General features: G+C 38.6%; 21 pseudogenes; all 21 read right to left on the minus strand.

Annotated features, from left to right (window-relative positions):
* Positions 1-1,489: 1,489 nt before the first annotated feature.
* On the minus strand, positions 1,490-1,608 carry LOC114776633 (uncharacterized; annotated as a pseudogene).
* A 1,364-nt stretch (positions 1,609-2,972) lies between these two features.
* Positions 2,973-3,091, minus strand: LOC114776646 (uncharacterized; annotated as a pseudogene).
* A 2,031-nt stretch (positions 3,092-5,122) lies between these two features.
* Positions 5,123-5,241, minus strand: LOC114776657 (uncharacterized; annotated as a pseudogene).
* A 2,667-nt stretch (positions 5,242-7,908) lies between these two features.
* Positions 7,909-8,027, minus strand: LOC114776658 (uncharacterized; annotated as a pseudogene).
* Positions 8,028-9,106: 1,079 nt separating this feature from the next.
* LOC114776661 (uncharacterized) lies at positions 9,107-9,225 on the minus strand (annotated as a pseudogene).
* A 160-nt stretch (positions 9,226-9,385) lies between these two features.
* Positions 9,386-9,504, minus strand: LOC114776667 (uncharacterized; annotated as a pseudogene).
* Positions 9,505-12,081: 2,577 nt separating this feature from the next.
* On the minus strand, positions 12,082-12,200 carry LOC114776668 (uncharacterized; annotated as a pseudogene).
* A 162-nt stretch (positions 12,201-12,362) lies between these two features.
* LOC114776634 (uncharacterized) lies at positions 12,363-12,481 on the minus strand (annotated as a pseudogene).
* Positions 12,482-13,554: 1,073 nt separating this feature from the next.
* On the minus strand, positions 13,555-13,673 carry LOC114776635 (uncharacterized; annotated as a pseudogene).
* A 1,354-nt stretch (positions 13,674-15,027) lies between these two features.
* LOC114776636 (uncharacterized) lies at positions 15,028-15,146 on the minus strand (annotated as a pseudogene).
* Positions 15,147-15,307: 161 nt separating this feature from the next.
* LOC114776638 (uncharacterized) lies at positions 15,308-15,426 on the minus strand (annotated as a pseudogene).
* A 1,908-nt stretch (positions 15,427-17,334) lies between these two features.
* On the minus strand, positions 17,335-17,453 carry LOC114776639 (uncharacterized; annotated as a pseudogene).
* A 159-nt stretch (positions 17,454-17,612) lies between these two features.
* Positions 17,613-17,731, minus strand: LOC114776640 (uncharacterized; annotated as a pseudogene).
* A 718-nt stretch (positions 17,732-18,449) lies between these two features.
* Positions 18,450-18,568, minus strand: LOC114776660 (uncharacterized; annotated as a pseudogene).
* A 438-nt stretch (positions 18,569-19,006) lies between these two features.
* LOC114776641 (uncharacterized) lies at positions 19,007-19,125 on the minus strand (annotated as a pseudogene).
* A 160-nt stretch (positions 19,126-19,285) lies between these two features.
* On the minus strand, positions 19,286-19,404 carry LOC114776642 (uncharacterized; annotated as a pseudogene).
* Positions 19,405-20,483: 1,079 nt separating this feature from the next.
* LOC114776644 (uncharacterized) lies at positions 20,484-20,602 on the minus strand (annotated as a pseudogene).
* Positions 20,603-20,763: 161 nt separating this feature from the next.
* On the minus strand, positions 20,764-20,882 carry LOC114776645 (uncharacterized; annotated as a pseudogene).
* Positions 20,883-22,207: 1,325 nt separating this feature from the next.
* Positions 22,208-22,326, minus strand: LOC114776647 (uncharacterized; annotated as a pseudogene).
* A 160-nt stretch (positions 22,327-22,486) lies between these two features.
* Positions 22,487-22,605, minus strand: LOC114776648 (uncharacterized; annotated as a pseudogene).
* Positions 22,606-23,687: 1,082 nt separating this feature from the next.
* LOC114776649 (uncharacterized) lies at positions 23,688-23,806 on the minus strand (annotated as a pseudogene).
* Between the last annotated feature and the right edge of the window lie 1,504 nt (positions 23,807-25,310).

Consider the following 25,310-nt stretch of genomic DNA (forward strand, 5'->3'; position numbering starts at 1 on the left):
AAGCTTACAGCACCTGGTATTCCCAGGTAGTCTCCCATCCAAGTACTAACCAGGCCCAAACCTTCTTAGCTTCTGAGATAAGACAACATTGGGCATTCTTCAGCTGGTTTGTCCGTACAAAAACTCTGCTTGAAAATCTTGAACTTTAAACCAAAGGGGCTTGAACACATATCAAAGAGTGAAAAACTCCCGCTTTACTGTCAAATTATGATGCAGAAAAGGCAAAAAAAGCTAACAAAGCCATGTAAATACTTTCATTTTAAAAGTTTTTCAATAGTTAAAGCTTACAGCACCTGGTATTCCCAGGTAGTCTCCCATCCAAATACTAACCAGGCCCAAGCCTTCTTAGCTTCTGAGATCAGACAAGATTGGGCATTCTTCAGCTGGTTTGTCCATACACAAACTCTGCTTGAAAATCTTGAACTTTAAACCAAAACGGCTTGAACACATATCAAAGAGTTAAAACTCCCGCTTTACTGTCAAATTATGATGGAGAAAAGGCAAAAAGTTGGAGTGGTAAGCTTTTATTTGCAAAACAACAAATAAAGTGCACACCTTCTAGAGGCAATGCAAAACTGGGTCGATGAATGGAGCGGATGGAGCAGGCCCTATTGCCGACTCCCTGTTCTAAAAATCCGCTTAATATGACATATCAGATATTAAACTGACATCAGGGTGCGTAGCACCCGAAGGCCGAGGGCTGGAAAACCCCACCTATCGATTCAGCTCCAAGCCTGTGAATGATCGTTGTAGAGCACACACAGACAAAGAAACCTGAAGAGGAATTTAAAAAAAAAAAAAAAAAAAAAAAAAAGAAAAAAGGCGGAAAAAACATATCAAAGAAAGAAAATACCCCTTAACTTACTTTAAAAAAAAGGTTAAAAAAAGTGATGTAAATACTTTCATTTTAAAAGTTTTCAATAGTTAAGCTTACTGTCACCTGGCATTCCTACGTAGTCTCCCATCCAAGTACTAACCAGGCCCAGGCCTTCTTAGCTTCTGAGATCAGACAAGATTGGGCAATCTTCAGCTGGCATGTCTGTAAGCAAACTCTGCTTGAAAATCTTGGACTTTAAACAAAAGGGCTTTGAAAACATTATAAAGTGCGAAAACTCCCGCTTTACTGTCAAATTATGATGGAGAAAAGGCAAAAAAAGCTAACAAAGCCATGTAAATACTTTTATTTTAAAAGTTTTTCAATAGTTAAAGCTTACAGCACCTGGTATTCCCAGGTAGTCTCCCATCCAAGTACTAACCAGGCCCAAGCCTTCTTAGCTTCTGAGATAAGACAAGATTGGGCATTCTTCAGCTGGTTTGTCCGTACACAAACTCTGCTTGAAAATCTTGAACTTTAAACCAAAGGGGCTTGAAACACATATCAAAGAGTGAAAACTCCCGCTTTACTGTCAAATTATGATGGCAGAAAAGGCAAAAAAAAGCTAACAAAGCCATGTAAATACTTTCATTTTAAAAGTTTTTCAATAGTTAAAGCTTACAGCACCTGGTATTCCCAGGTAGTCTCCCATCCAAGTACTAACCAGGCCCAAGCCTTCTTAGCTTCTGAGATCAGACAAGATTGGGCATTCTTCAGCTGGTTTGTCCGTACACAAACTCTGCTTGAAAATCTTGAACTTTAAACCAAAAGGGGCTTGAACACATATCAAAGAGTTAAAACTCCCGCTTTACTGTCAAATTATGATGGAGAAAAGGCAAAAAGTTGGAGTGGTAAGCTTTTATTTGCAATACAACAAATAAAGTGCACACCTTCTAGAGGCAATGCAATACTGGGTCGATGAATGGAGCGGATGGAGCAGGCCCTATTGCCGACTCCCTGTTCTAAAAATCCGCTTAATATGACATATCAGATATTAAACTGACATCAGGGTGCGTAGCACCTGAAGGCCGAGGGCTGGAAAACCCCACCTAATCGATTCAGCTCCAAGCCTGTGAATGATCGTTGTAGAGCACACACAGACAAAGAAACCTGAAGAGAAGTTAAAAAAAAAAAAAAAAAAAAAAAAAAAGAAAAAGGCGGGAAAACATATCAAAGAAAGAAAATACCCCTTAACTTACTTTAAAAAAAAGTTAACAAAGTGATGTAAATACTTTCATTTTAAAAGTTTTCAATAGTTAAAGCTTACTGCACCTGGCATTCCTACGTAGTCTCCCATCCAAGTACTAACCAGGCCCAGGCCTTCTTAGCTTCTGAGATCAGACAAGATTGGGCAATCTTCAGCTGGCATGTCTGTAAGCAAACTCTGCTTGAAAATCTTGGACTTTAAACAAAAGGGCTTTGAAAACATTATAAAGTGCGAAAACTCCCGCTTTACTGTCAAATTATGATGGAGAAAAGGCAAAAAAAGCTAACAAAGCCATGTAAATACTTTTATTTTAAAAGTTTTTCAATAGTTAAAGCTTACAGCACCTGGTATTCCCAGGTAGTCCTCCCATCCAAGTACTAACCAGGCCCAAGCCTTCTTAGCTTCTGAGATAAGACAAGATTGGGCATTCTTCAGCTGGTTTGTCCGTACACAAACTCTGCTTGAAAATCTTGAACTTTAAACCAAAGGGGCTTAAACACATATCAAAGAGTGAAAACTCCCGCTTTACTGTCAAATTATGATGGCAGAAAAGGCAAAAAAAGCTAACAAAGCCATGTAAATACTTTCATTTTAAAAGTTTTTCAATAGTTAAAGCTTACAGCACCTGGCATTCCCAGGTAGTCTCCCATCCAAGTACTAACCAGGCCCAATCCTTCTTAGCTTCTGAGATCAGACAAGATTGGCCATTCTTCAGCTGGTTTGTCCGTACACAAACTCTGCTTGAAAATCTTGAACTTTAAACCAAAGGGGCTTGAACACATATAAAAGAGTGAAAACTCCCGCTTTACTGTCAAATGATGACTGAGAAAAGGCAAAAAAGCTAACAAAGCCATGTAAATACTTTTATTTTAAAAGTTTTTCAATATTTAAAGCTTACAGCACCTGGTATTCCCAGGTAGTCTCCCATCCAAGTACTAACCAGGCCCAAGCCTTCTTAGCTTCTGAGATCAGACAAGATTGGGCATTCTTCAGCTGGTTTGTCCGTACACAAACTCTGCTTGAAAATCTTGAACTTTAAACCAAAAGGGCTTGAACACATATCAAAGAGTTAAAACTCCCGCTTTACTGTCAAATTATGATGGAGAAAAGGCAAAAAGTTGGAGTGGTAAGCTTTTATTTGCAATACAACAAATAAAGTGCACACCTTCTAGAGGCAATGCAATACTGGGTCGATGAATGGAGCGGATGGAGCAGGCCCTATTGCCGACTCCCTGTTCTAAAAATCCGCTTAATATGACATATCAGATATTAAACTGACATCAGGGTGCGTAGCACCTGAAGGCCGAGGGCTGGAAAACCCCACCTAATCGATTCAGCTCCAAGCCTGTGAATGATCGTTGTAGAGCACACACAGACAAAGAAACCTGAAGAGAAGTTAAAAAAAAAAAAAAAAAAAAAAAAGAAAAAAGGCGGGAAAACATATCAAAGAAAGAAAATACCCCTTAACTTACTTTAAAAAAAGTTAACAAAGTGATGTAAATACTTTCATTTTAAAAGTTTTCAATAGTTAAAGCTTACTGCACCTGGCATTCCTACGTAGTCTCCCATCCAAGTACTAACCAGGCCCAGGCCTTCTTAGCTTCTGAGATCAGACAAGATTGGGCAATCTTCAGCTGGCATGTCTGTAAGCAAACTCTGCTTGAAAATCTTGGACTTTAAACAAAAGGGCTTTGAAAACATTATAAAGTGCGAAAACTCCCGCTTTACTGTCAAATTATGACTGAGAAAAGGCAAAAAAGCTAACAAAGCCATGTAAATACTTTTATTTTAAAAGTTTTTCAATAGTTAAAGCTTACAGCACCTGGTATTCCCAGGTAGTCTCCCATCCAAGTACTAACCAGGCCCAAGCCTTCTTAGCTTCTGAGATAAGACAAGATTGGGCATTCTTCAGCTGGTTTGTCCGTACACAAACTCTGCTTAAAAAATCTTGAACTTTAAACCAAAGGGGCTTGAACACATATCAAAGAGTGAAAACTCCCGCTTTACTTTACTTTACTTTACTTTACTTTATTTGGCAGACGCTTTTATCCAAAGCGACTTACAATGGGAAGACACCAGCAATTCTCGTTCGATTTCTATAGAATATCAAGTATACAAACTAAGAGCCCTGATAAGGCTTAGACTTGTCATTGAAGAACATGCTCGGAGAGTGTTGGGTGCTAGACTAAGAAAAATTATAATGTATTTATACATTTTGTATTTGTTTGTTAAATGTGTATGCATGTGTATGTGTTAAATTTGTCTGTAATATTTTTGGAATAAGAGGGTTTTCACCTTCTTCTTAAAAGTGGTGATAGTCTCGGCTAGTCGTGTGGAGGAGGGTAGGTTGTTCCACCAGCCAGGGACAACAACGGAGAACAGACATGATTGGAAGCTTTACTGTCAAATTATGATGGAGAAAAGGCAAAAAAGCTAACAAAGCCATGTAAATACTTTTATTTTAAAAGTTTTTCAATAGTTAAAGCTTACAGCACCTGGTATTCCCAGGTAGTCTCCCATCCAAGTACTAAACAGGCCCAAGCCTTCTTAGCTTCTGAGATAAGACAAGATTGGGCATTCTTCAGCTGGTTTGTCCGTACACAAACTCTGCTTGAAAATCTTGAACTTTAAACCAAAGGGGCTTAAACACATATCAAAGAGTGAAAACTCCCGCTTTACTGTCAAATTATGATGGAGAAAAGGCAAAAAAAGCTAAACAAAGCCATGTAAATACTTTCATTTTAAAAGTTTTTCAATAGTTAAAGCTTACAGCACCTGGCATTCCCAGGTAGTCTCCCATCCAAGTACTAACCAGGCCCAATCCTTCTTAGCTTCTGAGATCAGACAAGATTGGCCATTCTTCAGCTGGTTTGTCCGTACACAAACTCTGCTTGAAAATCTTGAACTTTAAACCAAAGGGGCTTGAACACATATAAAAGAGTGAAAACTCCCGCTTTACTGTCAAATGATGACTGAGAAAAGGCAAAAAAGCTAACAAAGCCATGTAAATACTTTTATTTTAAAAGTTTTTCAATAGTTAAAGCTTACAGCACCTGGTATTCCCAGGTAGTCTCCCATCCAAGTACTAACCAGGCCCAAGCCTTCTTAGCTTCTGAGATCAGACAAGATTGGGCATTCTTCAGCTGGTTTGTCCGTACACAAACTCTGCTTGAAAATCTTGAACTTTAAACCAAAAGGGCTTGAACACATATCAAAGAGTTAAAACTCCCGCTTTACTGTCAAATTATGATGGAGAAAAGGCAAAAAGTTGGAGTGGTAAGCTTTTATTTGCAATACAACAAATAAAGTGCACACCTTCTAGAGGCAATGCAATACTGGGTCGATGAATGGAGCGGATGGAGCAGGCCCTATTGCCGACTCCCTGTTCTAAAAATCCGCTTAATATGACATATCAGATATTAAACTGACATCAGGGTGCGTAGCACCTGAAGGCCGAGGGCTGGAAAACCCCACCTAATCGATTCAGCTCCAAGCCTGTGAATGATCGTTGTAGAGCACACACAGACAAAGAAACCTGAAGAGAAGTTAAAAAAAAAAAAAAAAAAAAAAAGAAAAAAGGCTGGAAAACATATCAAAGAAAGAAAATACCCCTTAACTTACTTTAAAAAAAGTTAACAAAGTGATGTAAATACTTTCATTTTAAAAGTTTTCAATAGTTAAAGCTTACTGCGCCTGGCATTCCTACGTAGTCTCCCATCCAAGTACTAACCAGGCCCAGGCCTTCTTAGCTTCTGAGATCAGACAAGATTGGGCAATCTTCAGCTGGCATGTCTGTAAGCAAACTCTGCTTGAAAATCTTGGACTTTAAACAAAAGGGCTTTGAAAACATTATAAAGTGCGAAAACTCCCGCTTTACTGTCAAATGATGACTGAGAAAAGGCAAAAAAGCTAACAAAGGCCATGTAAATACTTTTATTTTAAAAGTTTTTCAATAGTTAAAGCTTACAGCACCTGGTATTCCCAGGTAGTCTCCCATCCAAGTACTAACCAGGCCCAAGCCTTCTTAGCTTCTGAGATAAGACAAGATTGGGCATTCTTCAGCTGGTTTGTCCGTACACAAACTCTGCTTGAAAATCTTGAACTTTAAACCAAAGGGGCTTGAACACATATCAAAGAGTGAAAACTCCCGCTTTACTTTACTTTACTTTACTTTACTTTATTTGGCAGACGCTTTTATCCAAAGCGACTTACAATGGGCAGACACCAGCAATTCTCGTTCGATTTCTATAGAATATCAAGTATACAAACTAAGAGCCCTGATAAGGCTTAGACTTGTCATTGAAGAACATGCTCGGAGAGTGTTGGGTGCTAGACTAAGAAAAATTATAATGTATTTATACATTTTGTATTTGTTTGTTAAATGTGTATGCATGTGTATGTGTTAAATTTGTCTGTAAAATTTTTGGAATAAGAGGGTTTTCACCTTCTTCTTAAAAGTGGTGATAGTCTCGGCTAGTCGTGTGGAGGAGGGTAGGTTGTTCCACCAGCCAGGGACAACAACGGAGAACAGACATGATTGGAAGCTTTACTGTCAAATTATGATGGAGAAAAGGCAAAAAAGCTAACAAAGCCATGTAAATACTTTCATTTTAAAAGTTTTTCAATAGTTAAAGCTTACAGCACCTGGTATTCCCAGGTAGTCTCCCATCCAAGTACTAACCAGGCCCAAGCCTTCTAAGCTTCTGAGATCAGACAAGATTGGGCATTCTTCAGCTGGTTTGTCCATACACAAACTCTGCTTGAAAATCTTGAACTTTAAACCAAAAGGGCTTGAACACATATCAAAGAGTTAAAACTCCCGCTTTACTGTCAAATTATGATGGCGAAAAGGCAAAAAGTTGGAGTGGTAAGCTTTTATTTGCAATACAACAAATAAAGTGCACACCTTCTAGAGGCAATGCAATACTGGGTCGATGAATGGAGCGGATGGAGCAGGCCCTATTGCCGACTCCCTGTTCTAAAAATCCGCTTAATATGACATATCAGATATTAAACTGACATCAGGGTGCGTAGCACCTGAAGGCCGAGGGCTGGAAAACCCCACCTAATCGATTCAGCTCCAAGCCTGTGAATGATCGTTGTAGAGCACACACAGACAAAGAAACCTGAAGAGAAGTTAAAAAAAAAAAAAAAAGAAAGAAAAAAGGCGGGAAAACATATCAAAGAAAGAAAATACCCCTTAACTTACTTTAAAAAAAAGTTAACAAAGTGATGTAAATACTTTCATTTTAAAAGTTTTCAATAGTTAAAGCTTACTGCACCTGGCATTCCTACATAGTCTCCCATCCAAGTACTAACCAGGCCCAGGCCTTCTTAGCTTCTGAGATCAGACAAGATTGGGCAATCTTCAGCTGGCATGTCTGTAAGCAAACTCTGCTTGAAAATCTTGGACTTTAAACAAAAGGGCTTTGAAAACATTATAAAGTGCGAAAACTTCCGCTTTACTGTCAAATTATGATGGAAAAAAGGCAAAAAAGTTAACAAAGCCATGTAAATACTTTCATTTTAAAAGTTTTTCAATAGTTAAAGCTTACAGCACCTGGTATTCCCAGGTAGTCTCCCATCCAAGTACTAACCAGGCCCAAGCCTTCTTAGCTTCTGAGATAAGACAAGATTGGGCATTCTTCAGCTGGTTTGTCCGTACACAAACTCTGCTTGAAAATCTTGAACTTTAAACCAAAGGGGCTTGAACACATATCAAAGAGTGAAAACTCCCGCTTTACTGTCAAATTATGATGCAGAAAAGGCAAAAAAAGCTAACAAAGCCATGTAAATACTTTCATTTTAAAAGTTTTTCAATAGTTAAAGCTTACAGCACCTGGTATTCCCAGGTAGTCTCCCATCCAAGTACTAACCAGGCCCAAGCCTTCTTAGCTTCTGAGATCAGACAAGATTGGGCATTCTTCAGCTGGTTTGTCCATACACAAACTCTGCTTGAAAATCTTGAACTTTAAACCAAAAGGGCTTGAACACATATCAAAGAGTTAAAACTCCCGCTTTACTGTCAAATTATGATGGAGAAAAGGCAAAAAGTTGGAGTGGTAAGCTTTTATTTGCAATACAACAAATAAAGTGCACACCTTCTAGAGGCAATGCAATACTGGGTCGATGAATGGAGCGGATGGAGCAGGCCCTATTGCCGACTCCCTGTTCTAAAAATCCGCTTAATATGACATATCAGATATTAAACTGACATCAGGGTGCGTAGCACCCTGAAGGCCGAGGGCTGGAAAACCCCACCTAATCGATTCAGCTCCAAGCCTGTGAATGATCGTTGTAGAGCACACACAGACAAAGAAACCTGAAGAGAAGTTAAAAAAAAAAAAAAAAAAAAAAAAAAAAAAGGCGGGAAAACATATCAAAGAAAGAAAATACCCCTTAACTTACTTTAAAAAAAAGTTAACAAAGTGATGTAAATACTTTCATTTTAAAAGTTTTCAATAGTTAAAGCTTACTGCACCTGGCATTCCTACGTAGTCTCCCATCCAAGTACTAAGCAGGCCCAGGCCTTCTTAGCTTCTGAGATCAGACAAGATTGGGCAATCTTCAGCTGGCATGTCTGTAAGCAAACTCTGCTTGAAAATCTTGGACTTTAAACAAAAGGGCTTTGAAAACATTATAAAGTGCGAAAACTCCCGCTTTACTGTCAAATTATGATGGAGAAAAGGCAAAAAAGCTAACAAAGCCATGTAAATACTTTTATTTTAAAAGTTTTTCAATAGTTAAAGCTTACAGCACCTGGTATTCCCAGGTAGTCTCCCATCCAAGTACTAACCAGGCCCAAGCCTTCTTAGCTTCTGAGATAAGACAAGATTGGGCATTCTTCAGCTGGTTTGTCCGTACACAAACTCTGCTTGAAAATCTTGAACTTTAAACCAAAGGGGCTTAAACACATATCAAAGAGTGAAAACTCCCGCTTTACTGTCAAATTATGATGGAGAAAAGGCAAAAAAGCTAACAAAGCCATGTAAATACTTTCATTTTAAAAGTTTTTCAATAGTTAAAGCTTACAGCACCTGGCATTCCCAGGTAGTCTCCCATCCAAGTACTAACCAGGCCCAAGCCTTCTTAGCTTCTGAGATCAGACAAGATTGGGCATTCTTCAGCTGGTTTGTCCGTACACAAACTCTGCTTGAAAATCTTGAACTTTAAACCAAAGGGGCTTGAACACATATAAAAGAGTGAAAACTCCCGCTTTACTGTCAAATGATGACTGAGAAAAGGCAAAAAAAGCTAACAAAGCCATGTAAATACTTTCATTTTAAAAGTTTTTCAATAGTTAAAGCTTACAGCACCTGGTATTCCCAGGTAGTCTCCCATCCAAGTACTAACCAGGCCCAAGCCTTCTTAGCTTCTGAGATCAGACAAGATTGGGCATTCTTCAGCTGGTTTGTCCGTACACAAACTCTGCTTGAAAATCTTGAACTTTAAACCAAAAGGGCTTGAACACATATCAAAGAGTTAAAACTCCCGCTTTACTGTCAAATTATGATGGAGAAAAGGCAAAAAGTTGGAGTGGTAAGCTTTTATTTGCAATACAACAAATAAAGTGCACACCTTCTAGAGGCAATGCAATACTGGGTCGATGAATGGAGCGGATGGAGCAGGCCCTATTGCCGACTCCCTGTTCTAAAAATCCGCTTAATATGACATATCAGATATTAAACTGACATCAGGGTGCGTAGCACCTGAAGGCCGAGGGCTGGAAAACCCCACCTAATCGATTCAGCTCCAAGCCTGTGAATGATCGTTGTAGAGCACACACAGACAAAGAAACCTGAAGAGAAGTTAAAAAAAAAAAAAAAAAAAAAAGAAAAAAGGCTGGAAAACATATCAAAGAAAGAAAATACCCCTTAACTTACTTTAAAAAAAGTTAACAAAGTGATGTAAATACTTTCATTTTAAAAGTTTTCAATAGTTAAAGCTTACTGCGCCTGGCATTCCTACGTAGTCTCCCATCCAAGTACTAACCAGGCCCAGGCCTTCTTAGCTTCTGAGATCAGACAAGATTGGGCAATCTTCAGCTGGCATGTCTGTAAGCAAACTCTGCTTGAAAATCTTGGACTTTAAACAAAAGGGCTTTGAAAACATTATAAAGTGCGAAAACTCCCGCTTTACTGTCAAATGATGACTGAGAAAAGGCAAAAAAGCTAACAAAGGCATGTAAATACTTTTATTTTAAAAGTTTTTCAATAGTTAAAGCTTACAGCACCTGGTATTCCCAGGTAGTCTCCCATCCAAGTACTAACCAGGCCCAAGCCTTCTTAGCTTCTGAGATAAGACAAGATTGGGCATTCTTCAGCTGGTTTGTCCGTACACAAACTCTGCTTGAAAATCTTGAACTTTAAACCAAAGGGGCTTGAACACATATCAAAGAGTGAAAACTCCCGCTTTACTTTACTTTACTTACATTAAGGATGCAGAAAAAGGCAAAAAAAAGCTAACAAAGCCATGTAAATACTTTCATTTCACTTTAAAAGGTTTTTCAATAGGTAAAGCTTACAGCATCCTGGTATTCCCAGGTAGTCTCCATCCAGTACTAACCAGGCCCAAGCCTTCTTAGCTTCTGAGATACGACAAAGACATTGGGCATTCTTCAGCTGGTTTGTCCTGTACACCAAACTCTGCTTGAAACATCTTGAACTTTAAACCAAAGGGCCTTGATACACAGAATAGAGAAGAGTGCGAAAACTCCGCTTACTGTCAAAATTATGATGGAGAAACAGCAAAAAAAGCTAACAAAGCCATGTAAATACTTTCATTTTAAAGTTTTTCAATAGTAAAGCTTACAGCACCTGGTATTCCCAGGTAGTCTCCCATCCAAGTACTAACCAGGCCCAAGCCTTCTAAGCTTCTGAGATCAGACAAGATTGGGCATTCTTCAGCTGGTTTGTCCATACACAAACTCTGCTTGAAAATCTTGAACTTTAAACCAAAAGGGCTTGAACACATATCAAAGAGTTAAAACTCCCGCTTTACTGTCAAATTATGATGGAGAAAAGGCAAAAAGTTGGAGTGGTAAGCTTTTATTTGCAATACAACAAATAAAGTGCACACCTTCTAGAGGCAATGCAATACTGGGTCGATGAATGGAGCGGATGGAGCAGGCCCTATTGCCGACTCCCTGTTCTAAAAATCCGCTTAATATGACATATCAGATATTAAACTGACATCAGGGTGCGTAGCACCTGAAGGCCGAGGGCTGGAAAACCCCACCTAATCGATTCAGCTCCAAGCCTGTGAATGATCGTTGTAGAGCACACACAGACAAAGAAACCTGAAGAGAAGTTAAAAAAAAAAAAAAAAAAGAAAAAAGGCGGGAAAACATATCAAAGAAAGAAAATACCCCTTAACTTACTTTAAAAAAAAGTTAACAAAGTGATGTAAATACTTTCATTTTAAAAGTTTTCAATAGTTAAAGCTTACTGCACCTGGCATTCCTACGTAGTCTCCCATCCAAGTACTAACCAGGCCCAGGCCTTCTTAGCTTCTGAGATCAGACAAGATTGGGCAATCTTCAGCTGGCATGTCTGTAAGCAAACTCTGCTTGAAAAATCTTGGACTTTAAACAAAAGGGCTTTGAAAACATTATAAAGTGCGAAAAACTCCCGCTTTACTGTCAAATTATGATGGAAAAAAAGGCAAAAAAGCTAACAAAGCCATGTAAATACTTTCATTTTAAAAGTTTTTCAATAGTTAAAGCTTACAGCACCTGGTATTCCCAGGTAGTCTCCCATCCAAGTACTAACCAGGCCCAAGCCTTCTTAGCTTCTGAGATAAGACAACATTGGGCATTCTTCAGCTGGTTTGTCCGTACACAAACTCTGCTTGAAAATCTTGAACTTTAAACCAAAGGGGCTTAAACACATATCAAAGAGTGAAAACTCCCGCTTTACTGTCAAATTATGATGGAGAAAAGGCAAAAAAAGCTAACAAAGCCATGTAAATACTTTCATTTTAAAAGTTTTTCAATAGTTAAAGCTTACAGCACCTGGTATTCCCAGGTAGTCTCCCATCCAAGTACTAACCAGGCCCAAGCCTTCTTAGCTTCTGAGATCAGACAAGATTGGGCATTCTTCAGCTGGTTTGTCCGTACACAAACTCTGCTTGAAAATCTTGAACTTTAAACCAAAGGGGCTTGAAAACATATCAAAGAGTGCGAAAACTCCCGCTTTACTGTCAAATTATGATGGAGAAAAGGCAAAAAAAGCTAACAAAGCCATGTAAATACTTTCATTTTAAAAGTTTTTCAATAGTTAAAGCTTACAGCACCTGGTATTCCCAGGTAGTCTCCCATCCAAGTACTAACCAGGCCCAAGCCTTCTTAGCTTCTGAGATCAGACAAGATTGGGCATTCTTCAGCTGGTTTGTCCGTACACAAACTCTGCTTGAAAATCTTGAACTTTAAACCAAAAGGGCTTGAACACATATCAAAGAGTGAAAACTCCCGCTTTACTGTCAAATTATGATGGAGAAAAGGCAAAAAGTTGGAGTGGTAAGCTTTTATTTGCAATACAACAAATAAAGTGCACACCTTCTAGAGGCAATGCAATACTGGGTCGATGAATGAAGCGGATGGAGCAGGCCCTATTGCCGACTCCCTGTTATAAAAATCCGCTTAATATGACATATCAGATATTAAATTGACATCAGGGTGCGTAGCACCTGAAGGCCGAGGGCTGGAAAACCCCACCTAATCGATTCAGCTCCAAGCCTGTGAATGATCGTTGTAGAGCACACACAGACAAAGAAACCTGAAGAGAAGTTAAAAAAAAAAAAAAAAAAGAAAAAAGGCGGGAAAACATATCAAAGAAAGAAAATACCCCTTAACTTACTTTAAAAAAAAGTTAACAAAGTGATGTAAATACTTTCATTTTAAAAGTTTTCAATAGTTAAAGCTTACTGCACCTGGCATTCCTACGTAGTCTCCCATCCAAGTACTAACCAGGCCCAGGCCTTCTTAGCTTCTGAGATCAGACAAGATTGGGCAATCTTCAGCTGGCATGTCTGTAAGCAAACTCTGCTTGAAAATCTTGGACTTTAAACAAAAGGGCTTTGAAAACATTATAAAGTGCGAAAACTCCCGCTTTACTGTCAAATTATGATGGAGAAAAGGCAAAAAAGCTAACAAAGCCATGTAAATACTTTTATTTTAAAAGTTTTTCAATAGTTAAAGCTTACAGCACCTGGTATTCCCAGGTAGTCTCCCATCCAAGTACTAACCAGGCCCAAGCCTTCTTAGCTTCTGAGATAAGACAAGATTGGGCATTCTTCAGCTGGTTTGTCCGTACACAAACTCTGCTTGAAAATCTTGAACTTTAAACCAAAGGGGCTTAAACACATATCAAAGAGTGAAAACTCCCGCTTTACTGTCAAATTATGATGGAAAAAAGGCAAAAAAGTTAACAAAGCCATGTAAATACTTTCATTTTAAAAGTTTTTCAATAGTTAAAGCTTACAGCACCTGGTATTCCCAGGTAGTCTCCCATCCAAGTACTAACCAGGCCCAAGCCTTCTTAGCTTCTGAGATCAGACAAGATTGGGCATTCTTCAGCTGGTTTGTCCGTACACAAACTCTGCTTGAAAATCTTGAACTTTAAACCAAAGGGGCTTGAACACATATCAAAGAGTGAAAACTCCCGCTTTACTGTCAAATTATGATGGAGAAAAGGCAAAAAAAGCTAACAAAGCCATGTAAATACTTTCATTTTAAAAGTTTTTCAATAGTTAAAGCTTACAGCACCTGGTATTCCCAGGTAGTCTCCCATCCAAGTACTAACCAGGGCCCAAGCCTTCTTAGCTTCTGAGATCAGACAAGATTGGGCATTCTTCAGCTGGTTTGTCCATACACAAACTCTGCTTGAAAATCTTGAACTTTAAACCAAAAGGGCTTGAACACATATCAAAGAGTGAAAACTCCCGCTTTACTGTCAAATTATGATGGAGAAAAGGCAAAAAGTTGGAGTGGTAAGCTTTTATTTGCAATACAACAAATAAAGTGCACACCTTCTAGAGGCAATGCAATACTGGGTCGATGAATGGAGCGGATGGAGCAGGCCCTATTGCCGACTCCCTGTTCTAAAAATCCGCTTAATATGACATATCAGATATTAAACTGACATCAGTGTGCGTAGCACCTGAAGGCCGAAGGCTGGAAAACCCCACCTAATCGATTCAGCTCCAAGCCTGTGAATGATCGTTGTAGAGCACACACAGACAAAGAAACCTGAAGAGAAGTTAAAAAAAAAAAAAAAAAGAAAAAAGGCGGGAAAACATATCAAAGAAAGAAAATACCCCTTAACTTACTTTAAAAAAAAGTTAACAAAGTGATGTAAATACTTTCATTTTAAAAGTTTTCAATAGTTAAAGCTTACTGCACCTGGCATTCCTACGTAGTCTCCCATCCAAGTACTAACCAGGCCCAGGCCTTCTTAGCTTCTGAGATCAGACAAGATTGGGCATTCTTCAGCTGGTTTGTCCTGTACACAAACTCTGCTTGAAAATCTTGAACTTTAAACCAAAGGGGCTTTGAAAACATTATAAAGTGCGAAAACTCCCGCTTTACTGTCAAATTATGATGGAGAAAAGGCAAAAAAGTTAACAAAGCCATGTAAATACTTTCATTTTAAAAGTTTTTCAATAGTTAAAGCTTACAGCACCTGGTATTCCCAGGTAGTCTCCCATCCAAGTACTAACCAGGCCCAAGCCTTCTTAGCTTCTGAGATAAGACAAGATTGGGCATTCTTCAGCTGGTTTGTCCGTACACAAACTCTGCTTGAAAATCTTGAACTTTAAACCAAAGGGGCTTAAACACATATCAAAGAGTGAAAACTCCCGCTTTACTGTCAAATTATGATGGAGAAAAGGCAAAAAAGCTAACAAAGCCATGTAAATACTTTCATTTTAAAAGTTTTTCAATAGTTAAAGCTTACAGCACCTGGTATTCCCAGGTAGTCTCCCATCCAAGTACTAACCAGGCCCAAGCCTTCTTAGCTTCTGAGATCAGACAAGATTGGGCATTCTTCAGCTGGTTTGTCCGTACACAAACTCTGCTTGAAAATCTTGAACTTTAAACCAAAAGGGCTTTGATAACATTATAATGTGCGAAAACTCCCGCTTTACTGTCAAAATATGATGGAGAAAAGGCAAAAAAAGCTAACAAAGCCATGTAAATACTTTCATTTTAAAAGTTTTTCAATAGTTAAAGCTTACAGCACCTGGTATTCCCAGGTAGTCTCCCATCCAAGTACTAACCAGGCCCAAGCCTTCTTAGCTTCTGAGATCAGACAAGATTGGGCATTCTTCAGCTGGTTTGTCCGTACACAAACTCTGCTTGAAAATCTTGAACTTTAAACCAAAGGGGCTTGAACACATATCAAAGAGTGAAAACTCCCGCTTTACTGTCAAATTATGATGCAGAAAAGGCAAAAAAAGCTAACAAAGCCATGTAAATACTTTCATTTTAAAAGTTTTTCAATAGTTAAAGCTTACAGCACCTGGTATTCCCAGGTAGTCTCCCATCCAAGTACTAACCAGGCCCAAGCCTTCTTAGCTTCTGAGATAAGACAAGATTGGGCATTCTTCAGCTGGTTTGTCCATACACAAACTCTGCTTGAAAATCTTGAACTTTAAACCAAAAGGGCTTAAACACATATCAAAGAGTGAAAACTCCCGCTTTACTGTCAAATTATGATGGAGAAAAGGTAAAAAAGTTAACAAAGCCATGTAAATACTTTATTTTAAAAGTTTTTCAACTAGTTAAAGCTTACAGCACCTGGTATTCCCAGGTAGTCTCCCATCCAAGTACTAACCAGGCCCAAGCCTTCTTAGCTTCTGAGATCAGACAAGATTGGGCATTCTTCAGCTGGTTTGTCCGTACAGAAAATCTGCTTGAAAATCTTGAACATTAAACCAAAGGGTCTTGAACACATATCAAAGAGTGAAAACTCCCGCTTTACTGTCAAATTATGATGGAGAAAAGGCAAAAAGTTGGAGTGGTATGCTTTTGTTTGCAATACAACAAATAAAGTGCACACCTTCTAGAGGCAATGCAATACTGGGTCGATGAATGGAGCGGATGGAGCAGGCCCTATTGCCTATTGTTCTAAAAATCCGCTTAATATGACATATCAGATATTAAATTGATATCAGGGTGCGTAGCACCTGAAGGCCGAGGGCTGGAAAACCCCATCTAATCGATTCAGCTCCAAGCCTGTGAATGATCGTTGTAGAGCACACACAGACAAAGAAACCTGAAGAGAAGTTTAAAAAAAAAAAAAAAAAAGAAAAAAGGCGGGAAAACATATCAAAGAAAGAAAATACCCCTTAACTTACTTTAAAAAAAGTTAACAGAGTGATGTAAATACTTTCATTTTAAAAGTTTTACAATAGTTAAAGCTTACTGCACCTGGCATTCCTACATAGTCTCCCATCCAAGTACTAACCAGGCCCAGGCCTTCTTAGCTTCTGAGATCAGACAAGATTGGGCAATCTTCAGCTGGCATGTCTGTAAGCAAACTCTGCTTGAAAATCTTGGACTTTAAACAAAAGGGCTTTGAAAACATTATAAAGTGCGAAAACTCCCGCTTTACTGTCAAATTATGATGGAGAAAAGGCAAAAAAGCTAACAAAGCCATGTAAATACTTTTTTTTAAAAAGTTTTTCAATAGTTAAAGCTTACAGCACCTGGTATTCCCAGGTAGTCTCCCATCCAAGTACTAACCAGGCCCAAGCCTTCTTAGCTTCTGAGATAAGACAAGATTGGGCATTCTTCAGCTGGTTTGTCCGTACACAAACTCTGCTTGAAAATCTTGAACTTTAAACCAAAGGGGCTTGAACACATATCAAAGAGTGAAAACTCCCGCTTTACTGTCAAATTATGATGGAGAAAAGGCAAAAAAAGCTAACATAGCCATGTAAATACTTTCATTTTAAAAGTTTTTCAATAGTTAAAGCTTACAGCACCTGGTATTCCCAGGTAGTCTCCCATCCAAGTACTAACCAGGCCCAAGCCTTCTTAGCTTCTGAGATCAGACAACCTTGGGCATTCTTCAGCTGGTTTGTCTGTACACAAACTCTGCTTGAAAATCTTGAACTTTAAACCAAAAGGGCTTTGAAAACATTATAATGTGCGAAAACTCCCGCTTTACTGTCAAAATATGATGGAGAAAAGGCAAAAAAAGCTAACAAAGCCATGTAAATACTTTCATTTTAAAAGTTTTTCAATAGTTAAAGCTTACAGCACCTGGTATTCCCAGGTAGTCTCCCATCCAAGTACTAACCAGGCCCAAGCCTTCTTAGCTTCTGAGATCAGACAAGATTGGGCATTCTTCAGCTGGTTTGTCCGTACACAAACTCTGCTTGAAAATCTTGAACTTTAAACCAAAGGGACTTGAACACATATCTAAGAGTGAAAACTCCCGCTTTACTGTCAAATATGATGGAGAAAAGGCAAAAAAAGCTAACAAAGCCATGTAAATACTTTCATTTTAAAAGTTTTTCAATAGTTAAAGCTTACAGCACCTGGTATTCCCAGGTAGTCTCCCATCCAAGTACTAACCAGGCCCAAGCCTTCTTAGCTTCTGAGATCAGACAAGATTGGGCATTCTTCAGCTGGTTTGTCCGTACACAAACTCTGCTTGAAAATCTTGAACTTTAAACCAAAGGGGCTTAAAATCATATCAAAGAGTGAAAACTCCCGCTTTATTGTCAAATTATGATGGAAAAAAGGCAAAAAAGATAACAAAGCCATGTAAATACTTTCATTTTAAAAGTTTTTCAATAGTTAAAGCTTACAGCACCTGGTATTCCCAGGTAGTCTCCCATCCAAGTACTAACCAGGCCCAAGCCTTCTTAGCTTCTGAGATCAGACAACATTGGGCATTCTTCAGCTGGTTTGTCTGTACACAAACTCTGCTTGAAAATCTTGAACTTTAAACCAAAAGGGCTTTGATAACATTATAATGTGCGAAAACTCCCGCTTTACTGTCAAAATATCATGGAGAAAAGGCAAAAAAAGCTAACAAAGCCATGTAAATACTTTCATTTTAAAAGTTTTTCAATAGTTAAAGCTTACAGCACCTGGTATTCCCAGGTAGTCTCCCATCCAAGTACTAACCAGGCCCAAGCCTTCTTAGCTTCTGAGATCAGACAACATTGGGCATTCTTCAGCTGGTTTGTCTGTACACAAACTCTGCTTGAAAATCTTGAACTTTAAACCAAAGGGGCTTGAACACATATCAAAGAGTGAAAACTCCCGCTTTACTGTCAAATTATGATGCAGAAAAGGCAAAAAAAGCTAACAAAGCCATGTAAATACTTTCATTTTAAAAGTTTTTCAATAGTTAAAGCTTACAGCACCTGGTATTCCCAGGTAGTCTCCCATCCAAGTACTAACCAGGCCCAAGCCTTCTTAGCTTCTGAGATCAGACAAGATTGGGCATTCTTCAGCTGGTTTGTCCATACACAAACTCTGCTTGAAAATCTTGAACTTTAAACCAAAGGGCTTGAACACATATCAAAGAGTGAAAACTCCCGCTTTACTTTCAAATTATGATGGAGAAAAGGCAAAAAAAGCTAACAAAGCCATGTAAATACTTTCTTTTTAAACGTTTTTCAATAGTTAAAGCTTACAGCACCTGGTATTCGCAGGTAGTCTCCCATCCAACTACTAACCAGGCCCAAGCCTTCTTAGCTTCTGAGATCAGACAAGATTGGGCATTCTTCAGCTGGTTTGTCCGTACAGAAAATCTGCTTGAAAATCTTGAACTTTAAACCAAAGGGTCTTGAACACATATCAAAGAGTGAAAACTCCCGCTTTACTGTCAAATTATGATGGAGAAAAGGCAAAAAAAGCTAACAAAGCCATGTAAATACTTTCATTTTAAAAGTTTTTCAATAGTTAAAGCTTACAGCACCTGGTATTCCCAGGTAGTCTCCCATCCAAGTACTAACCAGGCCCAAGCCTTCTTAGCTTCTGAGATCAGACAAGATTGGGCATTCTTCAGCTGGTTTGTCCGTACACAAACTCTGCTTGAAAATCTTGAACTTTAAACCAAAGGGGCTTGAACACATATCTAAGAGTGAAAACTCCCGCTTTACTGTCAAATTATGATGGAGAAAAGGCAAAAAAAGCTAACAAAGCCATGTAAATACTTTCATTTTAAAAGTTTTTCAATAGTTAAAGCTTACAGCACCTGGTATTCCCAGGTAGTCTCCCATCCAAGTACTAACCAGGCCCAAGCCTTCTTAGCTTCTGAGATCAGACAAGATTGGGCATTCTTCAGCTGGTTTGTCCGTACACAAACTCTGCTTGAAAATCTTGAACTTTAAACCAAAGGGGCTTGAACACATATCAAAGAGTGAAAACTCCCGCTTTACTGTCAAATTATGATGGAGAAAAGGCAAAAAGTTGGAGTGGTAAGCTTTTATTTGCAATACAACAAATAAAGTGCACACCTTCTAGAGGCAATGCAATACTGGGTCGATGAATGGAGCGGATGGAGCAGGCCCTATTGCCGACTCCCTGTTCTAAAAATCCGCTTAATATGACATATCAGATATTAAATTGACATCAGGGTGCGTAGCACCTGAAGGCCGAGGGCTGGAAAACCCCACCTAATCGATTCAGCTCCAAGCCTGTGAATGATCGTTGTAGAGCACACACAGACAAAGAAACCTGAAGAGAAGTTAAAAAAAAAAAAAAAAAAAAAAGAAAAAAGGCGGGAAAACATATCAAAGAAAGAAAATACCCCTTAACTTACTTTAAAAAAAAGTTAACAAAGTGATGTAAATACTTTCATTTTAAAAGTTTTCAATAGTTAAAGCTTACTGCACCTGGCATTCCTACGCTAGTCTCCCATCCAAGTACTAACCAGGCCCAGGCCTTCTTAGCTTCTGAGATCAGACAAGATTGGGCAATCTTCAGCTGGCATGTCTGTAAGCAAACTCTGCTTGAAAATCTTGGACTTTAAACAAAAGGGCTTTGAAAACATTATAAAGTGCGAAAACTCCCGCTTTACTGTCAAATTATGATGGAGAAAAGGCAAAAAAGCTAACAAAGCCATGTAAATACTTTATTTTAAAAGTTTTTCAATAGTTAAAGCTTACAGCACCTGGTATTCCCAGGTAGTCTCCCATCCAAGTACTAACCAGGCCCAAGCCTTCTTAGCTTCTGAGATAAGACAAGATTGGGCATTCTTCAGCTGGTTTGTCCGTACACAAACTCTGCTTGAAAATCTTGAACTTTAAACCAAAGGGGCTTGAAACACATATCAAAGAGTGAAAACTCCCGCTTTACTGTCAAATTATGATGGAGAAAAGGCAAAAAAAGCTAACAAAGCCATGTAAATACTTTCATTTTAAAAGTTTTTCAATAGTTAAAGCTTACAGCACCTGGTATTCCCAGGTAGTCTCCCATCCAAGTACTAACCAGGCCCAAGCCTTCTTAGCTTCTGAGATCAGACAAGATTGGGCATTCTTCAGCTGGTTTGTCCGTACACAAACTCTGCTTGAAAATCTTGAACTTTAAACCAAAGGGGCTTGAAACACATATCAAAGAGTGAAAACTCCCGCTTTACTGTCAAATTATGATGGAGAAAAGGCAAAAAAAGCTAACAAAGCCATGTAAATACTTTCATTTTAAAAGTTTTTCAATAGTTAAAGCTTACAGCACCTGGTATTCCCAGGTAGTCTCCCATCCAAGTACTAACCAGGCCCAAGCCTTCTTAGCTTCTGAGATCAGACAAGATTGGGCATTCTTCAGCTGGTTTGTCCGTACACAAACTCTGCTTGAAAATCTTGAACTTTAAACCAAAGGGGCTTGAAACACATATCAAAGAGTGAAAACTCCCGCTTTACTGTCAAATTATGATGGAGAAAAGGCAAAAAAAGCTAACAAAGCCATGTAAATACTTTATTTTTAAAAGTTTTTCAATAGTTAAAGCTTACAGCACCTGGTATTCGCAGGTAGTCTCCCATCCAACTACTAACCAGGCCCAAGCCTTCTTAGCTTCTGAGATCAGACAAGATTGGGCATTCTTCAGCTGGTTTGTCATACACAAACTCTGCTTGAAAATCTTGAACTTTAAACCAAAGGGCTTGAACACATATCAAAGAGTGAAAACTCCCGCTTTACTGTCAAATTATGATGGAGAAAAGGCAAAAAGTTGGAGTGGTAAGCTTTTATTTGCAATACAACAAATAAAGTGCACACCTTCTAGAGGCAATGCAATACTGGGTCGATGAATGGAGCGGATGGAGCAGGCCCTATTGCCGACTCCCTGTTCTAAAAATCCGCTTAATATGACATATCAGATATTAAATTGACATCAGGGTGCGTAGCACCTGAAGGCCGAGGTTGGAAAACCCATCTAATCGCTCAGCCTTAGACAAAGAAACCTGAAGAGAAGTTAAAAAAAAAAAAAAAAAAAAAAAAAAGAAAAAAGGCGGGAAAACATATCAAAGAAAGAAAATACCCCTTAACTTACTTTAAAAAAAAGTTAACAAAGTGATGTAAATACTTTCATTTTAAAAGTTTTCAATAGTTAAAGCTTACTGCACCTGGCATTCCTACGTAGTCTCCCATCCAAGTACTAACCAGGCCCAGGCCTTCTTAGCTTCTGAGATCAGACAAGATTGGGCAATCTTCAGCTGGCATGTCTGTAAGCAAACTCTGCTTGAAAATCTTGGACTTTAAACAAAAGGGCTTTGAAAACATTATAAAGTGCGAAAACTCCCGCTTTACTGTCAAATTATGATGGAGAAAAGGCAAAAAAGCTAACAAAGCCATGTAAATACTTTTATTTTAAAAGTTTTTCAATAGTTAAAGCTTACAGCACCTGGTATTCCCAGGTAGTCTCCCATCCAAGTACTAACCAGGCCCAAGCCTTCTTAGCTTCTGAGATAAGACAAGATTGGGCATTCTTCAGCTGGTTTGTCCGTACACAAACTCTGCTTGAAAATCTTGAACTTTAAACCAAAGGGGCTTGAACACATATCAAAGAGTGAAAACTCCCGCTTTACTGTCAAATTATGATGGAGAAAAGGCAAAAAAAGCTAACAAAGCCATGTAAATACTTTCATTTTAAAAGTTTTTCAATAGTTAAAGCTTACAGCACCTGGTATTCCCAGGTAGTCTCCCATCCAAGTACTAACCAGGCCCAAGCCTTCTTAGCTTCTGAGATCAGACAAGATTGGGCATTCTTCAGCTGGTTTGTCCGTACACAAACTCTGCTTGAAAATCTTGAACTTTAAACCAAAGGGGCTTGAACACATATCAAAGAGTGAAAACTCCCGCTTTACTGTCAAATTATGATGGAGAAAAGGCAAAAAAAGCTAACAAAGCCATGTAAATACTTTCATTTTAAAAGTTTTTCAATAGTTAAAGCTTACAGCACCTGGTATTCCCAGGTAGTCTCCCATCCAAGTACTAACCAGGCCCAAGCCTTCTTAGCTTCTGAGATCAGACAAGATTGGGCATTCTTCAGCTGGTTTGTCCGTACACAAACTCTGCTTGAAAATCTTGAACTTTAAACCAAAGGGGCTTAAACACATATCAAAGAGTGAAAACTCCCGCTTTACTTTCAAATTATGATGGAGAAAAGGCAAAAAAAGCTAACAAAGCCATGTAAATACTTTCATTTTTAAAAGTTTTTCAATAGTTAAAGCTTACAGCACCTGGTATTCGCAGGTAGTCTCCCATCCAAGTACTAACCAGGCCCAAGCCTTCTTAGCTTCTGAGATCAGACAAGATTGGGCATTCTTCAGCTGGTTTGTCCATACACAAACTCTGCTTGAAAATCTTGAACTTTAAACCAAAAGGGCTTGAACACATATCAAAGAGTGAAAACTCCCGCTTTACTGTCAAATTATGATGGAGAAAAGGCAAAAAGTTGGAGTGGTAAGCTTTTATTTGCAATACAACAAATAAAGTGCACACCTTCTAGAGGCAATGCAATACTGGGTCGATGAATGGAGCGGATGGAGCAGGCCCTATTGCCGACTCCCTGTTCTAAAAATCCGCTTAATATGACATATCAGATATTAAATTGACATCAGGGTGCGTAGCACCTGAAGGCCGAGGGCTGGAAAACCCCATCTAATCGATTCAGCTCCAAGCCTGTGAATGATCGTTGTAGAGCACACACAGACAAAGAAACCTGAAGAGAAGTTTAAAAAAAAAAAAAAAAAAAAAAAGAAAAAAGGCGGGAAAACATATCAAAGAAAGAAAATACCCCTTAACTTACTTTAAAAAAAGTTAACAGAGTGATGTAAATACTTTCATTTTAAAAGTTTTACAATAGTTAAAGCTTACTGCACCTGGCATTCCTACAGTAGTCTCCCATCCAAGTACTAACCAGGCCCAGGCCTTCTTAGCTTCTGAGATCAGACAAGATTGGGCAATCTTCAGCTGGCATGTCTGTAAGCAAACTCTGCTTGAAAATCTTGGACTTTAAACAAAAGGGCTTTGAAAACATTATAAAGTGCGAAAACTCCCGCTTTACTGTCAAATTATGATGGAGAAAAGGCAAAAAAGCTAACAAAGCCATGTAAATACTTTTATTTTAAAAGTTTTTCAATAGTTAAAGCTTACAGCACCTGGTATTCCCAGGTAGTCTCCCATCCAAGTACTAACCAGGCCCAAGCCTTCTTAGCTTCTGAGATCAGACAAGATTGGGCATTCTTCAGCTGGTTTGTCCGTACACAAACTCTGCTTGAAAATCTTGAACTTTAAACCAAAGGGGCTTGAACACATATCTAAGAGTGAAAACTCCCGCTTTACTGTCAAATTATGATGGAGAAAAGGCAAAAAAAGCTAACAAAGCCATGTAAATACTTTCATTTTAAAAGTTTTTCAATAGTTAAAGCTTACAGCACCTGGTATTCCCAGGTAGTCTCCCATCCAAGTACTAACCAGGCCCAAGCCTTCTTAGCTTCTGAGATCAGACAAGACTGGGCATTCTTCAGCTAGTTTGTCCATACACAAAATCTGCTTGAAAATCTTGAACTTTAAACCAAAGGGGCTTAAACACATATCAAAGAGTGAAAACTCCCGCTTTACTTTCAAATTATGATGGAGAAAAGGCAAAAAGTTGGAGTGGTAAGCTTTTATTTGCAATACAACAAATAAAGTGCACACCTTCTAGAGGCAATGCAATACTGGGTCGATGAATGGAGCGGATGGAGCAGGCCCTATTGCCGACTCCCTGTTCTAAAAATCCGCTTAATATGACATATCAGATATTAAATTGACATCAGGGTGCGTAGCACCTGAAGGCCGAGGGCTGGAAAACCCCACCTAATCGATTCAGCTCCAAGCCTGAGAATGATCGTTGTAGAGCACACACAGACAAAGAAACCTGAAGAGAAGTTTAAAAAAAAAAAAAAAAAAAAGAAAAGAAAAAAGGCGGGAAAACATATCAAAGAAGGAAAATACCCCTTAACTTACTTTTAGAAAAGTTAACAGAGTGATGTAAATACTTTCATTTTAAAAGTTTTCAATAGTTAAAGCTTACTGCACCTGGCATTCCTACATAGTCTCCCATCCAAGTACTAACCAGGCCCAGGCCTTCTTAGCTTCTGAGATCAGACAAGATTGGGCAATCTTCAGCTGGCATGTCTGTAAGCAAACTCGTCTTGAAAATCTTGGACTTTAAACAAAAGGGCTTTGAAAACATTATAAAGTGCGAAAACTCCCGCTTTACTGTCAAATTATGATGGAGAAAAGGCAAAAAAGCTAACAAAGCCATGTAAATACTTTTATTTTAAAAGTTTTTCAATAGTTAAAGCTTACAGCACCTGGTATTCCCAGGTAGTCTCCCAATCCAAATACTAACCGGGCCCAAGCCTGCTTAGCTTCTGAGATCAGACAAGATTGGGCATTCTTCAGCAGGTTTGTCCGTACACAAACTCTGCTTGAAAATCTTGAACTTTAAACCAAAGGGGCTTGAACACATATCTAAGAGTGAAAACTCCCGCTTTACTGTCAAATTATAATGGAGAAAAGGCAAAAAAAGCAACAAAGCCATGTAAATACTTTCATTTTAAAAGTTTTTCAATAGTTAAAGCTTACAGCACCTGGTATTCCAAGGTAGTCTCCCATCCAACTACTAACCAGGCCCAAGCCTTCTTAGCTTCTGAGATCAGACAAGACTGGGCATTCTTCAGCTAGTTTGTCCGTACACAAAATCTGCTTGAAAATCTTGAACT

Source organism: Denticeps clupeoides, unplaced genomic scaffold (genome assembly GCF_900700375.1).
Source record: "Denticeps clupeoides unplaced genomic scaffold, fDenClu1.1, whole genome shotgun sequence".
NCBI classification, from domain to species: domain Eukaryota; kingdom Metazoa; phylum Chordata; class Actinopteri; order Clupeiformes; family Denticipitidae; genus Denticeps; species Denticeps clupeoides.